This window comes from Haliotis asinina, chromosome 5, assembly GCF_037392515.1.
Source record: "Haliotis asinina isolate JCU_RB_2024 chromosome 5, JCU_Hal_asi_v2, whole genome shotgun sequence".
NCBI classification, from domain to species: domain Eukaryota; kingdom Metazoa; phylum Mollusca; class Gastropoda; order Lepetellida; family Haliotidae; genus Haliotis; species Haliotis asinina.
The window spans coordinates 11,394,531-11,419,328 of NC_090284.1; the positions used below are offsets into that span (position 1 = coordinate 11,394,531).

The 24,798-nt window shown below is 43.9% G+C and overlaps 1 protein-coding gene across 1 annotated transcript in view; it reads left to right on the top strand.

Moving 5' to 3' along the window:
* The first annotated feature begins 2,376 nt into the window (after positions 1 to 2,376).
* The window catches only part of LOC137285031 (5-phosphohydroxy-L-lysine phospho-lyase-like), a 118,139-nt gene continuing 95,717 nt past the window's right edge, over positions 2,377 to 24,798 (top strand). The window contains exon 1 of the mRNA XM_067817209.1: positions 2,377 to 2,447. The gene's annotated coding sequence lies outside the window, so the exon portion shown is untranslated. The remainder of the gene's footprint in view (positions 2,448 to 24,798) is intronic.

Genomic DNA, 24,798 nt, shown 5'->3' on the forward strand with positions numbered 1-24,798 from the left:
AACTTTCTGGAAGATCAGATCTCTTTACCAGTTTTTTGGCCTCGGAAAAAGAGATATTTTGTGTAAATTTTATTTTATTGATCTCCATTTGCTCTTTCCAAATTTCGAAAATGAAGAATGGTTGCCTGAGCAATTGGTGCATTTTTTATAATCACTGTCACAATCTTCTGTTGTGTGTGTCTTCTCACCACAGTGAGCACACACAACAGACAATCTGCAAGTATTTACACCGTGCCCATATTTCCGGCATTTAAAACACCTGAGCGGGTTAGGGATGTAGGTATCAACTGGAATGTTACAACAGCCTGCCTTCACTGATTTGGGAGCATTTGGACACGAAAAAGTAAACAGATACGTGTTCGTTTTGATGGTGTCATTGTTCCTCCGAGTTGAAAAGCGCTTGACGTAGAGTACACCTTGATCCTCCATTTCAGATCCTATATCAAGTTCCGACATATCATCAAACAATCGGTCTCGATCTTTAACGATACCTTTGCTTGAGTTCAACGTTTTGTGTGCAGAGACCTTGACCGGAATGCCCACGAAAGATTTCATGTTCAGCCAATTAGTTGCTTGCTGCTTTTTCCCGCACTCTACTAGCAGGGCACCTGAACGTAAGCGTCTTATGTTTTTCACATCCCCTGCAATACCTTGAATACCCTTGGATACAGCAAAGGGGTTCAACTTCAACGGTGTCTTGTCAGGAGTCTCAATCACAATGAAACGCGGCCAATACTCAATCGATGCAGATGGTCTATGGTCAGTATCAACAGGGTCAATATCAAGTGGACGTTTTGTTTTTTTTTGTTGGGTTTTCATAAGCCATGGTTAGTGTAAATGGTTCATCATCCGAGAAATGGTTCATCATTCGAGCTCCCCACCCACCACGGAGTATCACAAGGACAATGCTAAAGTAAGCGGGCCTCCAGCTTACAGCACCAAGGATACTCGGATGACATATTCCAGCAGAAGAATTAAAACATTAATAATTCCACCAGATTGGCCCATGAGCCACCGCCTTCTGGGCATACGACTCTAGGCAAAAACATGAAGTAGTAACATTTTAAATTCAGAAGATCCAAAAATCGGCCAAGACCTAATAATATTCATATTACAATTCCGCAACCCACGGCAAACGGGTTGGTGGACCAAATATCCCCCCGGGTCCACTACGGGGGTGTCGGCGAGCTCTTGGCGTTACCCAGCACCCACCACGAGGAGGTGGCTCGCCACGGGTGCCAAATCACCTATGGATTGCATAACCTACTGATAACAGAAGTGGGTGCCAGGAACATCCTCTGTGGGTGACAGAAACAGAAACATCCTCTGTGGGTGACAGAAACATTCTGTGTGGGTGACAGAAACACTCCAGACAGATCTATGGGTGACAGAAACACCCTAGACAGTGATGTGGGTGACAGAAACACCCTAGACAGAGCTGTGGGTGACAGTAACAACCTATACTGAGCTGTGGGTGACAGAAACACCCTAGACAGATCTGTGGGTGACAGAAACACCATGGACAGATCTGTGGGTGATAGAAACACCCCAGACAGATGTGTGGGTGCCAGAAACACCCTAGACTGACAGTAACACCCCAGACAGAGCTGCGGGTGACAGTAAGAACCTAGACAGATCTGTGGGTGCCAGAAACACCCTAGACTGAGCTGTGGGTGGCAGAAACACCCTAGACTGAGTTGTGGGTGACAGTAACACCCTAGACAGATCTATGGGTGACAGTAACACCCTAGATAGTGTTGTGGGTGACAGTAACACCCTGGACAGATCTGTGGGTGACAGAAACACCCTAGACAGAGCTGTGGGTGACAGAAACAACCGAGACAGAGATGTGGGTGACAGAAACAACCGAGACAGAGATGTGGGTGACAGAAACACCCTAGACAGAGCTGTGGATTACAGAAACAGAAACATCCTCTGTGGGTGAGAGAATCTCATTTCACGCGCAATAAACGTCGCAGCAAATTATCTACAGTATCAACATCTCAAATGTTCAGTTAACAATTTGCTGTACAGGTCCAGTGTCGCAGTTAATAGTAATCCCATACTGAAAAGTCGTTTACAAATATGAATTGAGTGCCACGTAACCTGTTCAGATTGTGACTGAGATACTTTACGATCTTGTAAACACACGCTATGAGATAAACGTCCCACATACACATAAACACCCGGGGAATAGAAAATATGTTACTGTATCCTACATGAGTTTCAACACGGCTTCCACTTCTGTCAGAGCAGAATCAGCTATAAACATGTGTAACTATAATTAGCTGTTTTGTAACTTCGCCAAATGATGTCAGATCAGTTCGTTATACTGAAAATTCATCCTCGCTATACTGCTGGTGTATACATATCCAGTCGAGGCGAGTGTCCCCTGACTTAACGTACAGCCATGATACACAGGGGTTGTTTTACGACGGTCTTCTGACGTAAGTAAATTACTGATCAAACACACAGCCATTTACTGCATACTATGTTACTCTTGTGTATTTGAAAAGTATTTAAGTGACGAAATGATTTAGAAGGAGTTTTAATTCTGCTATGCAGACGTGTGATTTGCTCTTTTCGTAGAGTCGCTCACAGAGATCGTGTAAAGCTCCTACAACACACACGCGCGCGCGCGCACACACACACACACACACTGAGTCAAGAGGCACACGTCAATAGGTGCCAAAACACTTGTCTTGATTCCTTTGTTTTCGGTGTGTGCATGGATGTGTGCTTGTGCATGTGTCTGTTAGTGATAGTGTTAGTATGTGTGTATAGTAGTACATGTATGTGAGTACGTGCACGTGAGTGCGCGCGCGTCTGCTTGTGTCTTTGATGGTTAATCCCTCGCGGAACAATAATGAAACCACGATGTTTGATGACATCATCATAATGTACTGGGCACCTCCAAGGCTCTTTGACAGACCATTCCTTCTTCTTTCTGTCACCCTTTGAATGTCTGAATGACAGAGCTCCAAGACAATACATATAGACGTCACATCTCTCCGTCTAACGGCAAACTATCTACCTTCGATTTCTGTTATCGAATATCTCACTTGCCAAGTTATTCAGGGCTACGTTTGGCTCACATGATCCTAATAATAAAGCGTCTTGAGAGCGACAGCTAGATTTGTTGATTTTAACATGCAATATACAACTACACTATTGGTAGAGGTTGACCTAAGAATATGTTGATAACCATGTACACTACACACCAAACGTTTAGCGTAAATGTAGCCACTTACTTCAGTCAACTGTTCTAAACTAGATTTTGCAAAATATTTCATACTGGTTGAAGTTGTTGTTCAGACAGGAAGTGGTGTATTGTAAAACGAATTCGTAACGTTGAAAAGAGTTTTGTCATGAGTTCAATAAATGACGAAACTCAGTGAAAATTAGTCAATGCTTAACAAAGTTTTACACCAAAGCGCATCTGTTCATATGCACGATATTTGCACATGCCTTTCAGCGATTTGATGCATGATCCACGTGTAAATTCATCTGCATAAATTTGCAGTTGGTCCCCCAAGTTAGTGGAGAAATATATATATAATCATATCATATGGTGAGTGCTTTAAGTGCTGTGTCAGTAGAGATTCTCATAATTATGTGTATGGGGTTTGTTGCTTGTTTCATCATTTAAACACTAACAGGGTTGGGAATCGAGCTTATTTTCTTATTAGATTGATCTTGAGGCTTGTACGAAAATATAGCTAAGGCCGTTTTTGTGTAACTGATTTAATGATGTAATGTGGAATCAACAGCATTTGTGTGTCACTTCTGTTTGTCTTGTGTCGTTGACGGAAAGACATACATAAATACGAGTTAGAAGAAAGTCAAGTTGCCAACAAGCCGAACATGACTTAGAATTTTCACACCTTCATTATGACGTTTTGATAAACATGAAAATCAAATCTGTGCAATATGCCACAGAGGCTACTTTCACATGCCGCATGACAACGTTTGACTATGAAAACGAGTCTTGAGCAGAGTGTATAATGGCACAACCATGTTCCACGATTCAGTGAGAACAACCATTTGCTTCCTCGGGTTTGATATTAATGTAAATGTCGTAACATATTGGAATAAACGTTATACAATAATCAGCATTGGTGCAGGGATGGACAAGAAGAAAAGTGGTGTTGTATGTCGTATACCATTCGAAAAAAGTAGGGGATATTCCATTTTGCGAAGTGCCACCAACCAGTGCATATGTGAGAAAGTCATACATATCCACACAGATGAAGCATTCTCTAAGGAATAAAAGAAACTGTCACATTTCCCCTTTACTTTCCCTTCATCAGCTGTTTCCTCTTTGGTTTCATCGATTGCACTTTTATCGATGTTGTGTAAATTCAGTATCTCCGACTTTTTTGGAATGGTCTATAAAGTAATCATAAAGGGTTCTGAAGCAGTTCTAAAACATTGTAACGTCTTATACATGGAATAATACATTCTACTTATGTATACACTTATCTTCTCGTACTGGATTCCAAAGTGACACTGTACGGTAAAATCAAGGATATCCCCAGGAGATAATGCGTCAACGTAGTTCTATCACCAAGTCACAATGGACCATTGTGACCATTGTTGTCGGTTACTATGACATCACATTGGAATAGCATCACTGATCTCTCTTCTACTGAACCTTCTCATCTGTACTATTAAAACTCAAGACATTGGCTATTTCAACTCACAAATCAATACGGTTGGATCATTAAAAATCTTATCCTGATGTATTTTGATACCAAATATTTAATACCCACCAGTAAACAATTATACCTCATCGGTAAGTATAATTTATAGTTTTATGAAATAAAATAAATGTGTTTTCATCCACATTTCAAATAAGTTGTTTGAAATACTTCTTGTTACTGAAATTAAACTAACACGGAATGTCAGCTGATTGTAATGCACAGTTGTTTGTGAAGAGATGGTATTGGATAGGACTTCTTCCCTTCATCTGTATGTCTAACAAGATACCGTACACTATATATCTAGCTTGATCCCGTACAGTATATATCCCTGACAGACTGGATCAAGCCAGATCCTGTACAATGTATCCTTTGAAAGCAAGATCCCGCAAAATATATATCCTTGTGCAGCGGTACCGTATATATCCTTGGATCGAGCTAGATTCAGTACAGAATATATCCTTGAGAAGCTGGATCGAACTAGATTCAGTATAGAATATATCCTTGGGAAGCTGGACATAATTACATCCAGTGCAATATACCTATCTGGGAAGCTAGAAACCGTACAATATATATCCTTGCCAAGCTGGACCTTGCTAGGTCCAGTATAACACATACCATCAGGAAACTGGATCCAGCTAGAGCCTGTACAATATATAGTCCTGGGAAGCTCGATCTGACTAGGTCCTGTGCAATATATATCCCTTGGAAACTAGATCCCGTACGATAAATACAGTTAAGCTAGATCTAGCTAGTATATATCATTGGGATTTTGGGTCTAGCTAGATCCTGAACAATGTATATCCCTGGGAATAGATCCAATACAATATATATCCCTAGGAATCTAGATCCAGTACAATATATATCGTTAGGAATCTGGATCGAGCTAAAGCCTGTACAATATATATCCCCGAGAAACTAGATCCACTACAATAGATATCCCTGAGAAGCTGGATCTTTAGATACCAGGTCACAACGTACACGTTGTTGTGTAAACCAACAATGGAGCCACTTCACAAACCATTTCCATCAGATAATATTGCTTATGTTGAACAGTAATGTTGTGTAAACATAAATGTAGCCTTTTGAAACCTGACGTGGGGCGTTAGTACATATCAGCAGGTTATAATGTGGGGGTTCTTTAACTGTAACGCCCAAACTACATGTCATCATAACATGGGGTCGGTGAAAATACCTTACATAGACGATGTCATAAAGCAGCTCATAGGACTATGAATTACATGCATAACTAGCACACTACAGATATATTCACGTAATCACAGGTTATTATTTGTAATCGGGATTCCGTAATGTATTAGGATAAATAATTAAAAATTTTATCATGCAAGGTTTGATACAGACCTCCAACTGAAGGTATATCAGTTAAAGTATACAGTACAGTTTTGCCAATACTAGTACTAGAAAATAAAAGTACTCTTGTTGAGAGATAACTGGCTGAAATGTCTAAACAGGATATGTGCCTCATGGTAAAATGAATACTTTACTGAAAGTATCAACCCAGGGGGCTGCCGTAAACCTTGACCTTGTTGTAAAATTTGTTATGTTTTTTTGGTTCGAGTGGGATAAGACAATGTTGCGTTTTGAGACTCATGTTATTTCAGTCTGTTTTACAAGATGTGGTTTATGAGAATGGTGTATTTGTTTTCTGTTTCCTGACTTTTCAGCTGTTTTTCTCCAGAACGTAATTTGGGGCTGTGTGAAGCCCACCGTGATGGTGCATGGGCATTTGGTGTGAATGTGTATCTTGATAAGTCAAGGATTTCTGTACTTAGAAAGGACGAAATCATGAACTTGACAATACCATAATAGAGATGGGTATTCTTAATGTTAACTTGTCCAGTTAATGCAAAACCCATGGTAAGCACATTAATACAAGCGACAAAACATTTCTTTTTATAATCACAACCAATCTCTGCTGTAAGTTGAGTACATATAACGTGCTTAAAAGCATGCTTATGAACCTTCATGAAATATACTGGACAAAATAATTAAGGGATATTGGTATATTTATGCTTGAAATTTCATCAGATTGTCAATGAATAAATAGATCATTATTCATAATTTCAAAATTTACATATATCTTTAACTATTTTGTCCAGTATAGGGAAAACTATGGAAAATATCATATGTGTAACTGATATGTCCATATTGGGTGAGTGAGTGAGTTTAGTTTCTTGCCGCTTTGAGCAATACTCCAGCAATATCTCGACGGGGGACGCCAGAAATGAGCTTGACGTATCTTGATCATGTGAGGAATCGAACCCGGGTGGATTGCTGTCATACGTCTTTATACAACGTTTTGAAGGCAAGATTTGTAATATCATACTTTTTGAATTTCTCTTCGAAATGTCAGAAGGTCTGCAGTATCGCTCCATATACAAGGAAATAATTGCACTGGGAGATGGAAGACACCAACCTTGTCAAGGTGTCATGAAGATTGTAGTTTATTACTCTGAAGCTTCATTCGTTGATCTACACATGAAACATCTGAGACTGTCCTACAGGCCTCCAAATCTGTGGTGATGTTTGATGTCGCTGTACATGTTTCCGGATCTAGTTACAACTATTTTTCGTCTATGTACAGGTCTGTTTTCTGCTTCAGTTAGGACATCTAGTGGCTTACTCTTGCAATATTGGTACCCGTCAAGGATGTATATTGAGCCCACAGATATTTATTAGTTTTATCAATAAGTTGTGTTGTCTTTTAGAAAGGGATAGCTAACAGGGTATTGCAGTTTTATCTTCCACCAGCTGTTTTTGTTACCTTATGTTTGCTGGTGATGCATTAGCTGTTGCTGATACTAGTATGCAGCTTCGGAAGAAGGTATTCTTTAAAGGACTTGTGATATGAGAGGTATGAAAATTAATTTGAAGAAGACCAAAAATATTGTGTTTATAAATGGTGATCCTCTGCGCTCATATGAGAAATCGTGTCACTGATACTCTGTCCTACTACAAGTACTTAGGAATTTTGTTCACTCCTGAATTAGCTTGGACTAAAGATACATTTTGTCTGGTGTCACACGCAAATTAACGGAAACTTGGAAATATTAATTGGACAGATCCTTTCGAGATATTTGACAGCGCGATAGCACCCATTCTTTGTTATGGTTCTGAAATTTGGGGCAAATATTTTTGTAGTACAATTGAAGCTGTTCATATCAAGTTTTGTAAAACTATGTGTTACAAGTCGGAAAGTGCACATGTAACATTCTAGCCTTAGGTGAATGTGGTAAAATACTAGTACCTTTACAGATTACTCATACTTATCTAATGCAGTAAAATATTGGTGTAGACTCTTAAACATGCCTGATTATAGATTGCTATTCTTAAACAATGTATAGGTCGTACTTCATTTGGTTTTGGTTTTGCTAGGATCAGGAGATTGGTAATAAAAGGTCTTAGTGAAATTATTTAAACAAAGATTATCTGACAATTTATTCCAGTCGTGGCAATCATCTCTACAAGATAATAGTAAGTTACTTATAAACATATTAAATCACTGTTAACTGTAGAGAACTGTTTGCTATGTAGTGAACTTCCTCAATATTTACAAATTATATTTGCTAAATCACATAATAATTGTCGGAAAGATTTCAAAACTTACATGTTTGATTATCAATATTTAAAGACAAATTTCAGACGATTACAAGTCAAAATAACGACAGGTGGCGCGACAGTGCGATCCGAATGTCAGTAACGTGTATCGCCTCCTTGTGCGTTGACAACAGTGTTGCATCGTCTGTACATGGCGTGGATGAGACGATTAATGAAAACCAAAGAAACTTGCGCCCAGACTCGGAGATACATCTGAATCCTCTGAATCTCGTCTCATAAGTGTTCTATCGGGTAAGTCTAGACTGAGGGCAGACCATTGGAGAGTTTGTGTGCCGTGTTGACTGAGAAAGTGTCTAGTTGCTTTGGCCGTATGGGCACGCACATTGTCCTGCTGGAAGATGAGATTTCCATGACGATCAATATGTAGCCCGATGAAGGGTCTCAGTGCTTGGTCAATTCAGCGGGCAGATGTTACTCTATTTCCCCTACCAGGACCAATATTCTGGGACACCATACGGCCTAGTATGTGATTGAGAGCAATAGCATCCCACACCATTACGATCGGACCTCCCCTCGAGTCTCTTTCCAGGACACAATCATCTGCAAAACGCTCCCCACGTCGTCGCCCCACTCTCACTCTGTCATCAGCCCTCAAGACGCAGTACCGGTTTTCGTCGGAGAAGACTACAGTTCGCCACTCCCGGTTACTCCAGTACCGATGATGTGTGACGCACTGGAGACGAGCACGACGGTGTCGAACAGTGAGGATCGGACCCCTGTAAGGACTGCGACATCTGTCGTTTCCCTCCCTCAAACGCCTCCGCACTCTGTCGACGGTGATTTGTCTCTGGTGATTGCCAATGGCTGTCCTTGTAGTTTCCGTAGCCACAGCGAAATGGTTTTGCAGGTGGTGACAGACAATCTGCTGATTTTGCCTCAACCTTGTCACAGGCGGTCTTCCAATGCGGTCCAGTGGCTTAGGCTCGTTGCTGCAGGCGGTATATTGTTGAACACGAACAGAAGAAAGATTTGCAGCATGTCTTGCGGTCTGGCCAGCATTTAGTCTTCCTAAACCCTGGCCCCACTGTTCCCTTGATAATCATGGCATGTCGCTACTGTCGAACAGTGAAAGATTTAGTGCATGTTCGGTGGCTCTTCTTATAGGGATGACACCTCATGATGCACCTGCATTTTCATTTTCATGAAATACGCACAAAAACCTCATCCCGTCATTACTTTGGTAACTGCGTTTTGACGACAAGTTTTTTTTATATCAAATACATAATCTGATACCAATTTTTCTTGAACATTGGCTTCGAACGAGGGAGTCGATACACAAAGCGTTCGCAACGTCACATGTGGTAACTCTGTTGTATATCATGGACTTACGAATGTCGTAGCGCACTTAATGGATCGGATACCAGGTCTAGCTAACATATATAAAGTGAAAAAATTATTATAATTAAGAAATTATTTTTGGTAGGGTGGCGTTTCTTTTGCGGTTCAATATATACCTATTCTACAGAGTGAAAATATTGATTAGACAAAAACTGTTAGTTTATTTTTATATCATGCAAACAAGAAACAAACTGTAAAAACTACAAACTGCGCTGATGTGTTACATATTATTATGATTGTTGTATTTTGGACCGGAGGCCTGTTACAGAATAAAATGTCTGTCTGTCTACTTCCTGGGCGAGTCTGTGTTACACACGTCTTACCGTATTTCGGCACTTCTAATACAATAACGTCTCACTGACCATAATGTTTTGTACGAACTATGTATCTGTACAGGAAGGACCTTAGATGTATTACGGTACCCTGTCCATGCAGCTTGTTGTTCACAGCAAGCAATCCAGTCCACTAAAGGCATGGGGAATCCCCACGGCGAGGGTCATGTGTACAGACAAAGGCAACAGGTGTTATTAGCAACATCAAGAGCGTCCCCCATTGTCACCCCTTTACCAGATCGGAGACGATAAACATGATGTAAGCCTCCTATATATAACAGAGCATCGTTTACATAACGTCTTACAAAGTATATCCTCATTACACTGAGCAATTCTACAACCTTTTACATAAGTACATAAGTGCTGCATTGAAGTGAAACTTTCGAAGTTTTATGAAACTCCATTTTCCAAATCATTGGTGAAATAGGTTATAAAGAACCTGTTCTTGGTCAATTTGACCAGTAGTATATACAATGGGGGTTCTGGCTCACTTTCAAGAAAAGTCTCTACAAAGCCTTATTTACTAAATAAGGCTTTGGTTGGGTCCTTAGCTCTTGCTACTATTACCCCTACTACAAAAAAGTTGGCGCCTCTTAACGGGCGTTTACCTCGATGAAACAAAGGCTTGCTGGGCTTTTTCTATGTACTTTTTTTTCTCGTCCTCACTCGCAGACTTACGAGACTTGGACCGAATATCTTGTTTCATTCCGTTATATTTTGTGAGTTCAGAGAGGATTGAACGAAACTCCTCTTCTGAGATCTTACTATCAGAGAGTGCCGTGGAAATACGCTCACTCACTGTGTTCAGCTTTGCTTCGGCCAGAACCCTGATCTCGTCGTGTTTCAATGCCTTACGATGCAGTCTGCGTGATACCAACTTAAGCGCCAACCCTAACGCCCCTGCCACCCCTGCCGTTATTTCAATACCTAGCACTATAGGTGCAGCCACGATGGTAGCTAACAACCCAACACCTGCCGCCCCTAGTCCCATGCTGGTTGCCATAAGGGTAGTGTCAGCCCCGTCCACGATATTGAAAGCTCTATGGTACTTCTTACATAGTGCTTTCCGCGTGTCACGGTCTTGTTCTAGTTGACGTTTCACATCACATAACTGCCTCAAGCGGAACCCATCTACGGTTTCCAGCGTCTTCGCTACTTCATCTACGCCTGGGTACAGGCCCATCCTATAATATATATTTTGAAAGATATTTTAATTGGGTTTCAGTTAATAGTTTATCAATGTATTTGAAGTCTACAAGTTCTAGACTTCTACTCAGGGTAATAGGTGAGAGGCTAATAGACTTTCCTGTTGTAATAAAAACCCCACTGAGGCTTATTAAGCGGTTTATAGAACCCGTGGGGGTATCCTGTTGTATAACAATACGACAATATTGGTCTAGGTGTTCGTCATACCAGTGTATTGACACCCCGGGTAAAAATTGGTGTACTCTTGAAGTGTTTTCATTGTCTAAATAAAAGAAGACTTCTATGATGATTGTGAAAGGGGAGGATATTCTATCAACAAGACCCATGCTAAAAGGATTATTGCTAAATGTTAATTTATTTTTTGCTCCAGACTTTAACCTATTTTTTTGGGTACCAATAGTTATCGTGGGTACTAATTCCCTCTCCGGAATGAAATCCCCGACCCAGATACCGTTGTTCCTAATCTTAGAGATCCACGTATCTACACCTAATGTGATATAAGGTGAGGTGAGTGTTAAGTTGATCAGCCATTTGGGCTCTTTTAAATCTGATAACGACACCCGTCTGTACACGTTGTCTTTGAAGTGCAGGATATATAAGGTGTCTTCCTCACCAGGCTGATCGAATCCCTCCGTATCTCCTAGGTCGTTAAGCGTAGTGTTGGGACGATGACTGGTCATTATTATACTATTACGATATAATTTCCAACTGGTTTTCTGATAATAATTCAGGGGTGAACTTCATACCCATGAAGTGTATGTTGTCAGGCAGGAAGATCTTGGTTAGTGATATCTTGTTTTCCACGATCACGTTGACCCCCTGCAGACTGGTGTTGGAGCCGACACCCACCCGCACGTAAACGTTGCAAACTTGATACTGGTGTCGTTTCCCCCACCCGAGTTTGATCCCCTTCACGATCTCGACATCATTCCCCGATGGTTCCCCTAGGTAGACTTTGATGATCAGTATTGAGTTTGCCGGTAGACTCTCTAGTATACTGACCACGCCTTCGAATTCAGACACCAACTGTAATGTCACGTTTTGTATGGCCGGTTTACTTGATAGCATGTGGGCTGCCATAGTGTCGAGTGGGCTGACGACTACGCTACGCTGAGTTGGGACGTAAGCCACGAGCAGGGTTCCATTGTTCACGACTTTGTTTAGGTGGTTGTCTTTGTTATCCGTGAACACGTAGGGGGAGCCGAGCCTAATATTGAGAAACCAGTCGTTATCGGGTAACAACACCCACTTGTCATCTTCGGTGAAGACGAGCATATATGGCTTGTTTCGGGCGACGGTAGTGCTCTCAACATCGTCTAAGTCGAACAGTTTACCCCCGAACGATGGGTATATTATCCAGTTATTACCGGTGTTGACAAGGGCGTACTTAGTGTTGACTGTTGCTCTTGTGGTATCTACTATATCACTTAGGGTTCCACCGGAGGGGACTTCAACGCGTTTGTAAATGTTGTTTTTCAGTTGCAAGGCGTACGATTTACCATCTACTCCGGGAGCGTCGAAACCGCGCGTGTCTCCGAGGTCGGAGATCCCGATATTGACGCATTTTTTCACTCCGGGCCCTTGTGCGCTGGTCATTTTACGTGAAGCGTTAAGCTTAGGTATCCTATATTTACAGGATTATGATTTATATCTAACACCGATATTATCAGCTCAGGTATGTTGCCCTGGGTTAATCTGTTATACTGCCGTGGTGAAAACGACTCGGTTCTACCGTCGTTGTATTTCTCAGTTTTCACCGGCACTGCTCTCAGTATAGTGGAAGGGTGACCTCCTTGAATGTTGTACGTTGTGCTCACCTGACCGAGATGAATATACAGCTCTCGGTACGGTACTAGGTCGGGTAACTTCGTGCCTGTGACGGTTGTTGTTGGTTTTATCTCGTCAGGAGACATACCGAGTATCCTCGCTAATGGTTGGCCGAGCCTCAAGGAGGTTCTTCCGTTGTTGATTAACACCACTGTGCCGTTTGAGTCGTTCATCTTGAGTTCGGCTCCCAGGGGTTTGAAGACCTCGTCGTTTAGAGAGCACACGCTGTAGTAGCCGTCAGTTATCTGACTGCGAGTTCCACTGACGAACAGCTTATTGTTGCTGGCATTGATGTTAGTCCATTGCGGTAGGTAGGTGATATCGCAGAGTGCGACTTCTAGTTGGCCTGACGTGTTATCGATCGCGTGCGTCAGCTGAACGGCCTCACCGCTCGTTATTCCTGGAAGTGTTATGTACATATTATAATATATAATTTATATATTATAATATGGACTTAGCACACTTGAAAATCGTGGTGGTAGGTAGTACGGGGTTTAAAACAACCTTTATTAATATCTTTGAAAACTATATCGTGACCGTTAATAACGCGCAGGCGGTGGTAAACTGGAATCAAAACCCAATGCAGTTTTGGCAGAACCAACTCAACTTTGCTGTGTGGTGTGCGACGACAGGGTCGGGTGTGACACTAGACTACGGTATAGAAGAACTGAGTAAGGCAGTCATTTTGTTTCATATTTATTATCAAACGAGACGAATATTGAAGGAAATAAGTGCTCCTCTTCCCCAAGATAAAGCGTGGAGTATGACGAATAACCCCTATGATAAACGCGCTTATGAACGTGTTTGTGGGGAGTTTGAGATTCCAACGAATAAAGACTTTCGCCTTCCTGGTGTGAACCATGGTCTCGGTATAGTTTACGTGTACTTCTACAGGTCCGGAACATATATAGCCGGTTCTGCAGATGGTACATACAACCCACACCGTCATACATTTACAGGCCCCACAACGAATGAACAGATCCATGTCAGCTACATAAAGCAAACCAATCCTGATGCAGCCACAGCCTGGACTAAAATGATCTCAAAAACATCAAAAGGATTCACTCGTGCTGGCACAATACGCTTGAACGACTCGATTCAAACGTACGTGTGGGCGCTGTTGGGTGCGCAGTCGATGACGCGTTCCAACATCCTCGGTAAGGGAACTGCTTACGACGCTCAGAAACAGTTCGTTGCCAACGTTGAGGATGCTATCAATTCTCCAGTTGATCTCCCGCGGGCCATCGAACGCTACCAAAACGTGTTAGAATACGCCAGATCGAAAGTCAATTATGTGTTCGGCGTGGGGCTGTACATGGCTCCGAGTGATATGCAACTGAGAGTAAAAAAAGTGGTGGGTTATAACAACAAAATAGTCATAGCCACGGCGGATCAAAAGTTGGGTATCAACCCTGATGTTAACATCCCCTATATCCCACACATCCCACCACGTGAAACGGGTATAGTGGCGCCACCCCCGGAGTCTAAAGTTCAACCAACACCACAGGAGGTGGCCCCTCATATTCAGGCCTCCAATCAGCAGCACATCGATAGTAAAACGGCCCTGGTGGTTGGTGGGGTAGCTTTGGGACTTATTTTGTTAAAAATTCTTTAGCCGCTACGTACACCAGACCCGCCACGGCGACGATGGCTGCCCACAGGTTTTGACTGAGCCACGTGGCAGTTTTAGCCAGAGCGCCCAACAACCACGAGACGATGCTACCCAGGATGCCGGGAAGGGCTTCGGCGCCCTTACCAGCCAGTTTAGCTAGACCTTCCCCGAGTTTTTTTATCCAGTCTTTAACACCACTTGAGGTTCCGCCACTTGGGGTTCCGCCGCCGGCAGGCCCCACAGTACCCCCTGTCAGTGACACCACCAGGGTTGATATGATGAAACCCAATGCAGTCAGAATGCTGGCGATGGTGATCCCTTGCTCCCGGAACAATGTCCGAATCCTGTCTGCTAACGTGGTGTCTCGGTAGAGGATTTGATTGATGGTTTCCCGCACACGGTTGGCCTGGGATCGAAGCTTTTCTTTGTAGCCGGACGCTGTCTCCAACCAGACCTGCCTTTCCTCTTCCAAATTACGTATTCGTTGTGGTCGTCTATCTCACCCGCTTTGGCCGTGCTTTTCCAGAGCTGACCACGAATGGTTTGCATCAACAGGTCCAACCCCCGCAGTTCCCGAAAGGTAAGTTCGACACCCGGTAAGGGCTTGTTCTCGTAGTCGGCCAACACCTTTTTAATATCATAAGTCATGTTTTGATCTGTGGCGTCCCTGATGTCTTCCAGACTTTGAACTAACTTCGGAGGATACTGCTTAGGTCGCGCGCCACCGTAATCTTTGAAGTCTAGTTCATCGCGGATAAAGTCACTCCCATGTCGACTGCTCAGTGTTGATAAAGCAAGCGGTTCTCTCGTGCGTTTATGCACGAGATCGATCTTCGGGTGAGTCTTCAAACGCGGCGTGCCCTTCTTATCAACAAAAAACTTGTCATAGTCTCGCCACATCGCCTTGGTTTTTGCTCTATATTCAACTGTGTTGTAAAAATTGTCGACAGCCGGCTTTAGAAGGGCAGTACTGAATGAGGTCTCCTGGTCATCATCGAATGCCTGGGCACTATCGCCCCGTATATCATCCATAGGTATGTCTTCATCCATTAGTATTAAAAATATATTTCATTTATATAACAATGTACGGCAGAAAATTAGATCCTTTCAGAAGATTGAGAGAGCCATTAGGAGCCAGAGCCGTGCGCCAGTCGGTGACCATCACCAACAATCCCAGCAAGATAGACCAGAATCAAACTCTGCTGGTTAGATTTCCAAACCTTGGTGAGAATGACCTCATTGTACCAGGCACTGTTCGACTGGCGTTCAATATCACGTTGACCTCCGACAACGACAAACGCGAGCTAGTGCGGAACGTGGGTCGAGCTATCATCAAGAAAACGACCGTCAAGATCAGCGGTAACGAGGTGCTGAGCATCGACGACAGCGACGTGTTTCACTGCTACGGGGATCTCTGGAAAAGCGAGGGAGAACGAGTCAATGATGTGTACCAGGGTATCAGCAAATCAACCCAGTTGCGCATAGGGTATGCCTTCACGCAAGACCAGCTAGACAAGCTATCGGACGGTGAAAAGGCCATCGCTCGAGCATACGGGAATCGATTCTGCGTGCCGCTCGACTTCGAGTTGCTCACGGGACACGCGCTGTTTTACCAGGCCGCGCTGGGTGATAGGCTCGAATACGAGCTCACGTTTAACGACTATAGCAAAGTAGTGCGTACGCCGAACGGTGATGAGGCCAGTTATGCCATAGACAACATCTCTCTGGAGTTCGACATGGTCACTAGCCCGGAGCTGGCCAGGCAGGTTCGAAGCCAGTACTCTGGGAAGATGGCTATCCTGTACGATCGCGTACTGAGGCATAGATCAGTCGTGCGAGATAAGAGCGACACTGTGTGGAATATCAACCTGAACGTGCCGGCGCGATCGATGAAAGGTATCCTGGTCGTCCCCGTGGAGGATTACGAGCCATTCCGGAGGGACAGCGAGAAGTTTTTCAACCCCGAGATTGAAAAGGTGGAAGTGACCATCGAGGGCGTGCCCAACCAGCTGTTCAGTCATTGTATGAGACCACACCAGCAGTGGGATGAGATAAAAAGGCTACCAGGGACAGTGGGGGGGGCCCCACATTATATAACAAAGGACCTGGACCTCGGCTCCGTGCAGATCGGTGAATACCTGACCACCAAGTACGCCCTATGGTTGGACATGCGATCCACGGATGATGATAAACTGCACGGTAGCGGGCGCCGTATAGATAACGGCAGCGAAGGGATAACCATCCAGATTACTAAGAAGGCTCAACCCGCTGGTAAGTTGAAATTATATCTGTACGTTATTATGGACGCGCAACTTAATATAGACAATGGGAGATTCGTGCAAGCCATCTACTGACCTCCACCTCCCCACTGACCCACACTGCGCCATAGTGTGCGGGCAGACTGGCTGTGGGAAGACCGTTTTCGTGTTGGATATGTTGGAGGGTTACTACAAGGATGTGTTCAATAACATCGTTATCATGTGCCCTACTCTGAGCATGAATAAAACGTACGCGCGACCTTGGGTGATGACGGACCCGGACGTACACAAAATCGACCCTGGAACACGCCTGCAGGACCTTTTGAAAGCTCTTCACGAGAAATTTAAAGGGGAACCGACGCTGTTCATACTGGACGACTGCAGCGCTAATCGCGAGATAACAAAAAAGAGAGACATGCTATCGTACCTGGCCTTCTCCGGCCGGCATGCAAATCACAGCGCCTGGGTGCTAACGCAGAAGTTCAACTCGGTGTTGAAAGACCTCAGGGAGCAGACGCGATGGGTGGCCTTATTTCACTGCAAGGACAGGGATTCGTTCGAGGAGTGTTTGAGAGAGAACGATGTGATGAGCAAATTAGAACGGGAACGGGTGAAGAAACAGCTCGCTGAAACTAAACACGCTAAGCTCGTGCTCAAGACCGACCAACCAGTAGCATATAGGGTGTGCTAAAGCTAAGCAAAGCTTAGCAAAGCTAAGCAAAGCTAAACTAAAGCTAAGCAAATGCTAAGTATAGCTATGATATTTGAAGTGTTTGTTGTGTGCAACTTAACCTTCATTTCTCTGTGTTTTGTCTGCATTGGGTATTATATAGTTAAAACTAAATCTTACTTGTTATATTATAAGATGGAGTGTGAGGAATTGCTCGAACAATTGTTGGTACCTGGGGGTGTGGGGGTCTCCCCCACTGATGATAAGCGAGAGAAACTGGTGGCGTTGGCTGTTGGCGGCAAAGCCAAACATTACTTTGGAGACTACACTCCGGATAAAATTCACAAAATGTCAGCCGAAGAAATCGATAAGCTGTACGCTAGATACGAGTCCCGGCTCGGAGCAGAAATGACAAAGACAATAGGATCGGCTATGACCCAGATATACACCGGTATTGTATCATACTTCCTTCCCATTCCCCCAGAGCGCCGACTTTACCTGTGGGAAGACCTCGAGAAAGACCCTTTTATCGAACACGCCGTGAGCTCTATCAGCTGCGAGCTGTACCACAAATATGGCATGTTGTTGGCTCCAGTGACGGCGGCGATTATCACGGCAAAGCATTGTCAATTTGAGAGAAAAAATAATAATAATAGTATAGATGGATGCTGCACAATCCCCCAGGGAGGAGGAGGAAACCCCCACAGTGAGGGAAACCCCCACAGTGAGGGAAACTCCACTGGAGGAGACCCCTTCAGTGGGGGTACCCCCAACAGTAACCAGACAGAAGAATCCTAAGAGAGTAGCTGCCGGTAAAAAACGGTGGTGTAACCAACATAAAATTATCAACCCAACCCGACTGTTGTTGGCTGTAGGCGTAACTACTGTCTTGGCTATCTCGTGGTTATATACACGTGGGGGTACCCCCCACCCCAACACAATTAGAGGTCGACCCGCATATCATGTTATAATTTAATATTTTTATATCATATACATAATGTCTGAGGGGAAAACGTTCGTCAACGACGCATACCACGCCACAGTGGTCACCAGTCTAGCCGTAGGGTACGCTCGGTTGACTAAAATGGTGCTTAAACAACCAACTATCAAGCTAGATTTCAACCTGCAGGATATGGGTATGCTCATAATGAACCTTGGTATGGCGATGGCTACAAAAGACATCCTAGTAAAACAAGGGATAATACCTGAAAATATAATGAAATAAATATAGGATGGCCACGATAGCTATGATGGTCGGTGGGGCGTTAGTGAATGCCCTGGCATTTTCCGGGAGTAATTTCCTCTTCTCGAAACTACGAGATGACCACGCGGCTGAAATACAGGAAGAAAGGAAGCGGCATGATCTCGCTACTGAGAACTTACAAAGGGCACAGGCCGAGTACGCTAAAAAACACCTCCAGAGGATCGATTTTATTAACGAACAACTCCAGCGTGAAAACCATGCCGTTCAAACATTCAACGATGTCGATGAAGCAATGAAAGAATACTACCTACTAACTGGTAAACGATTGAAACCGCTCAATAAACCCACACTCGCTCAGTACTACACACCATCCAAGGGACAAATTGATCGTGAACTGGGCTTCATAGTGTTGGGTATAGCAGCTACTGCGTTGGTTGCGAAGCAATTAAACTAAATACCCATATAAGTAAACATGAGACCCGCTCCATACTGATGCGAATACATACTTATGGGGAAGACCGAGGCCTGTGGTAGGAAATGCAGGAATCAGGGTTTCTGTTGTTTCCATATGGGAAGTCCTAACTACACGTGTTCTGTGTGTGGTATCGGGGTTAAAGGGCACTACTGTCTATGTAAAGCTCACGGAGCGAACGTAGTCAGACATCAACTCATCTACGAGAATAAAAAGGGCTACATAAAAGAACGTAGGCAACTGCTCAAGATAGACTCCAATTAGACATTGGTTCTCTTAGGTGTAAACTATGACTACTGTACGCGAGCTTAAGCATATCGCAAAACAGAGAGGTGTGACCGGGTATTCTCGAATGCGGAAGTCAGCATTGTTGAGATTACTAGGTTTAGAAGCTCAAGCGAAACAGCTTGGATACACGGGTACACATGATACCTCGCTGAAAGAAGACTTACGAGAATTGGTCCGAATATTGGACGAAAATCCTCACCTAGTTTTGATTGGCGGCTCTCTTAATACCAAATAAAATATTTACAATACTATATCCAACAGTGCGAGTACTGGATTCACTATATTTTTTATCAACTCCCTTTACTGTGACCCAATTAGACATTGGTTCTCTTAGGTGTAAACACTATGACTACTGTACGCGAGCTTAAGCGGGTCGCAAAACAGAGAGGTGTGATCGGGTATTCTCGAATGCGGAAGTCAGCATTGTTGAGATTACTAGGTTTAGAAGCCCCTACAGTAAAACAATTAAAAGCTCAAGCAAAACAGCTTGGATACACGGGTTATTCAAACCTGGGGAGAGCCGGGTTAACCGCATTGTTATCACATGCCCCCGTAGCAAAACCTCCCACTGTAAAACAACTGAAAGCCGAGGCACACGATTTGGGTTTAGGTGGGTATTCCCGTATGAGAAAACCACAACTTTTAGAACTATTACGACAGAATAGAGCTATTGACCTACAGTTCGTGCGCACTGAGCGCGCTGTAGGCAACTATTTGAGAGGTTGGCGCATGCACGTTGATAGAAACATAGACATTACAGATATCAAGCCTCTGATAGCTGATAAGGTCAACCAGGAACTAAATAATCTAGGAAGTATCAAGTTTCAGATCACAGTGAAAATGTCGCTCGATAAGCAGGTTGGGGGTGGGGTCACTGAGTATGTTCAGCCTTACTTCCGAGGTAAACAAGAGGTTGTCACACATACAGAGACCATTGACGCATCAATCGATACCAGTTTTCAGCAGATACGAGAATACCTAGAACGCTACACACACTTGGGGTCTGGGTGGGCTGTAGATAAAATCGATAATGTCTATCTAGACATAGCTAACTACGTGCCGTTCAGAGGTGGGTCATACCTAGCCTTGCCCCCCTACTATAGGAACAAACATGCCATAGTAAACGTTAAGAATAGAGGAAACGATTGCCTGAGGTTAGCTATCAGGTCAGCCTTATTTCCAGCTGGCGCTAATTCAGATAGGCTTTCTAGCTATCCCCAAGATGATGGGCTCAACTGGGATGGTATAGATGAACCCACCCCCATATCCCAGATCACTAAAGTAGAAAAACAGAATAATCTGGCTATAAATGTCTTTGGGCACGAAGGTAACACAACAATAGTACACAGGGTCAGCCCGGTGAAGGATCGCCAAGTTATCAATATATTCATGATCCAGCGAGGTGACAAGTATCACTACACATGGATAAAACACTTTAGCAGGCTGTTGTATGACCAATCAGCACACAGAGAAAAGACCCACTTCTGTGAACGATGCCTACATGGCTTCACACGAGCTGATTTATTAGAATCCCACCGGGAGGATTGCCAAGGTGTGGGGCAGACGGCCATACGAGTCGACATGCCTAAGGAAGGTGATAATATCCTAAAATTCGGTAACCACAAGAACCAAATGTCTGTGCCTTATATCATATACGCCGACTTCGAAGCCTTGGTGGCTGCCGCCGGCGAGGCCCCCAGTGGTAGCTTCACCCACAAAACACAAGAGCATAAAGCCTGTGGGTTTGGATACATTGTCGTCCGTTGTGACGGGGAAACGAAAGCTCCGGTAGTGTATAGGGGCCCTGACGCGGCTGAAAGGTTTCTAAAGTGTTTGCAGGAGGAAGAAAAAATTATTAGGAATACATTGTATAGAATCGCTCCCATGCGTATGACCCGAGTCGACAGGCTAGCTCACGCTAGTAGCACTAACTGTCACGTGTGTGACTCACCACTTAACGGTGATTCGGTGAGAGATCACTGCCACATAACTGGTAAGTATAGAGGCGCCGCTCATAGCGCGTGCAACCTCAAGCTTAAAATCAACCCTAAGACAATAAACATCCCCGTTGTCTTTCACAACTTGAGAGGGTACGACTCACACTTGATCATGCAGGCCATCGCGAAAATCGATGGTAATATAACGTGCATCCCCAACAACATGGAGAGATACATCTCCTTCAGCTTAAAAGGACTTAGGTTCATTGACTCGTTTCAGTTCCTCCTGTCGTCACTCGACAGTCTGGTCAAGGCCAACAATACCTTCCCTATCACCGATCGATACACAGACGCCGAGACTAGACCCCTGCTTATGAGGAAGGGTGTGTACCCCTATGAGTACATGGATAGTTGGGTCAAGTTCACCGAGACCAGACTACCCCCTATTGACTGCTTTTATAGCAAGCTGAATGAGGCGTCCGTCTCACGAGATGATTACTCGCACGCGACTAACATATGGAATAAACTGGGTTGTAAGAACCTGGGTGATTATCACGACCTGTACTTGAGGACAGATGTACTGCTGTTAGCCGACGTGTTTGAGACGTTTAGGCGGACGTGTTCCAAGCAGTATAAACTCGACCCCGCATGGTATTACACCAGCCCAGGTCTGTCGTGGGACGCCTTGCTTAAAAAGACCGGAGTTAATTTGGAATTGCTCACAGATTACGACATGCACCTATTCATTGAGAAAGGCTTGCGAGGTGGGATTTCCATGGCATCCAAACGATACGCGAAAGCAAATAATCAATACGTGAAAGGTTACGATCCTAACAAGCCAACCAATCACATTCTCTACCTCGACGCAAACAACCTGTACGGCTGGGCCATGAGCCAGTATCTACCTACAGGGGGATTCGAATGGGTACCCCACGTTGATGTTATGGGGGTTGCACCAGATTCGAACAAAGGGTATATCCTCGAGGTTGACTTAGAGTATACCAAGGAATTACACACATCACACAACAGCTACCCCCTGGCCCCGAACGTATGAGGGTTAACCCAGACTGGATGTCTGAGTACCAACATAACTTGTTAGGTGGGCGTGTGACAGACGTTGAAAAACTCGTTCCTAACTTAATGAATAAGACCAAGTACATCGTTCACTATCGCAACCTACAGCTGTACCTGTCGTTGGGTATGAGGCTGACCAAAATACACAGGGTGCTCATGTTCGACCAGAGCCCATGGATGGAGCCCTACATCAGAATGAACACAGACCTACGAAAAAAAGCCACCAGTGATTTTGAGAAAAATCTCTACAAGCTCATGAACAACTCGGTGTTTGGTAAGACTATGGAGAACCTGAGGAAACGCGTGACCGTGAAGCTGGTTCGGTCGAGTGAGGAAGACAAGCTCAGGAGATTGATAGTCAGTCCGGCATTCAACGATATTCACAGACAACCTGGTTGCCCTACACATGAAGAAAAGCCACATAAAATTCAACCGGCCTGTTTACGTGGGGATGAGCATCCTCGATTTATCCAAACACCTGATGTACGACTTTTACTACAACGAGCTCAAGAAACAGTACGGCGACAGGTGTGAAGTGCTGTACACTGACACGGATTCCCTGCTGTTAGAAATTCGAACCGAGGACGTGTACGAGGACATGAAAAAACACCTCGATTTATACGACACCAGCGACTACCCTAAGACCCATGCCATACACAGTACGGTAAATAAAAAGGTCCTAGGTAAGATGAAGGACGAGTGTGCTGGCACGCCCATAGCCGAGTACATAGGTTTGAGACCTAAGATGTACTCCATACTGAAAGCCGACAATAGTGAGATCCGGAAGGCTAAGGGGGTTAAGAAGTATGTGGTGAAACAACACATCAAACACGCCAGATTCAAGGAAGCCCTGTTCAAGACCCGTACCTTTAGGCATAAAATGAACACACTTAGAAGTGATGGACATAAGATATACGGACTGACTATAAACAAGACGTCCCTGTCGCCTATGGACACGAAACGTTGGATAGCTATTGATGGGATAAACACATACGCGTATGGACATGAAAAAATTTGAGGCTATTTACTACAGCCCGCGTGGGTACTGGAAAGGAGCTAGCGCAGTAGATAAGCTAGCTAAAATAGCACGAGTACCCCCGGAGGAAGCCAAAGCGTGGCTTGAAAAACAAGCCCTGTGGCAGATCTATTTGCCGGCACCACGCTACGTGCCTAGAAGGAGGTTCGGTATTAACATACCTAATAGCGTTCACCAGGCAGACCTACTGTTCCTACCCCACGACAAGAGGTACAAGTATGCCTTAACCGTAGTGGACGTAGCCAGTCGTTACAAGGAAGTAGTACAAGTAGTTACAAGTTGGCCGGGTAGGGTGTTTGTAAGAGAAGAATTATTGATCGTACCGTACGGCACAGTGTTACCTCCAACACACGTTAAGTAGTAGGGGTAATAGTAGCAAGAGCTAAGGACCCAACCAAAGCCTTATTTAGTAAATAAGGCTTTGTAGAGACTTTTCTTGAAAGTGAGCCAGAACCCCCATTGTATATACTACTTGACCTGACCGAAAAGCGACTGTAAAGGTCACATGCAACCAAAACTCAAACATAATTAAAACAGCTATCACTTATTCATGATATATAAAATGCATTGCTGATTAAGAAAAAACAAATACACAAAATTATAAGCGTATAATCGCGAGTAAAAGTGCAACATTTTGTACTTAGGTTTACCCCCCTGGAAACGAAGCAGCCGCGATACCGAACCCAGTCAGAGCCGAAAGGTGTTCACTCAAGTGTAACGAAGCTTTTTCAATGGCCACTGGTATGCTTAACCGGCTCTTTGTTTATGGCTTATAAGCTCGATAGGTGTTAACTGCATGTGGTCAGTGGCTGAAGTTGTGCATTGCATATTGTCATTAGCAGACAGACAAGGAGACATACAGTTGTCAATAAAACGGGCATTGAGTTTTCTTTGTGACATAGTCTGATTATCACAATCAACATGGTTTTTTTATGTAACGAGTAGATTATTTACTTGTTTGTGCACACATCCAAGATCAGACTTCTACTGCCCACGACCTTATACTCCGGGCAGGCATACTGTTTCAAGCTCCGCGAACCTATTCACTGCGCATGCGTTATGAGCGCAGCGCTGCATAGCTGTTGAAACCACTTTCCCCCAGGGCTGAGGGGAAATTAGTGAATTGTTTGAACTCCGATTTCGCAGGCTTTTTTTCAATCGAGTTTTCCCCAACTTTATAGGTTGAATTAGCATTTTTGATGTTT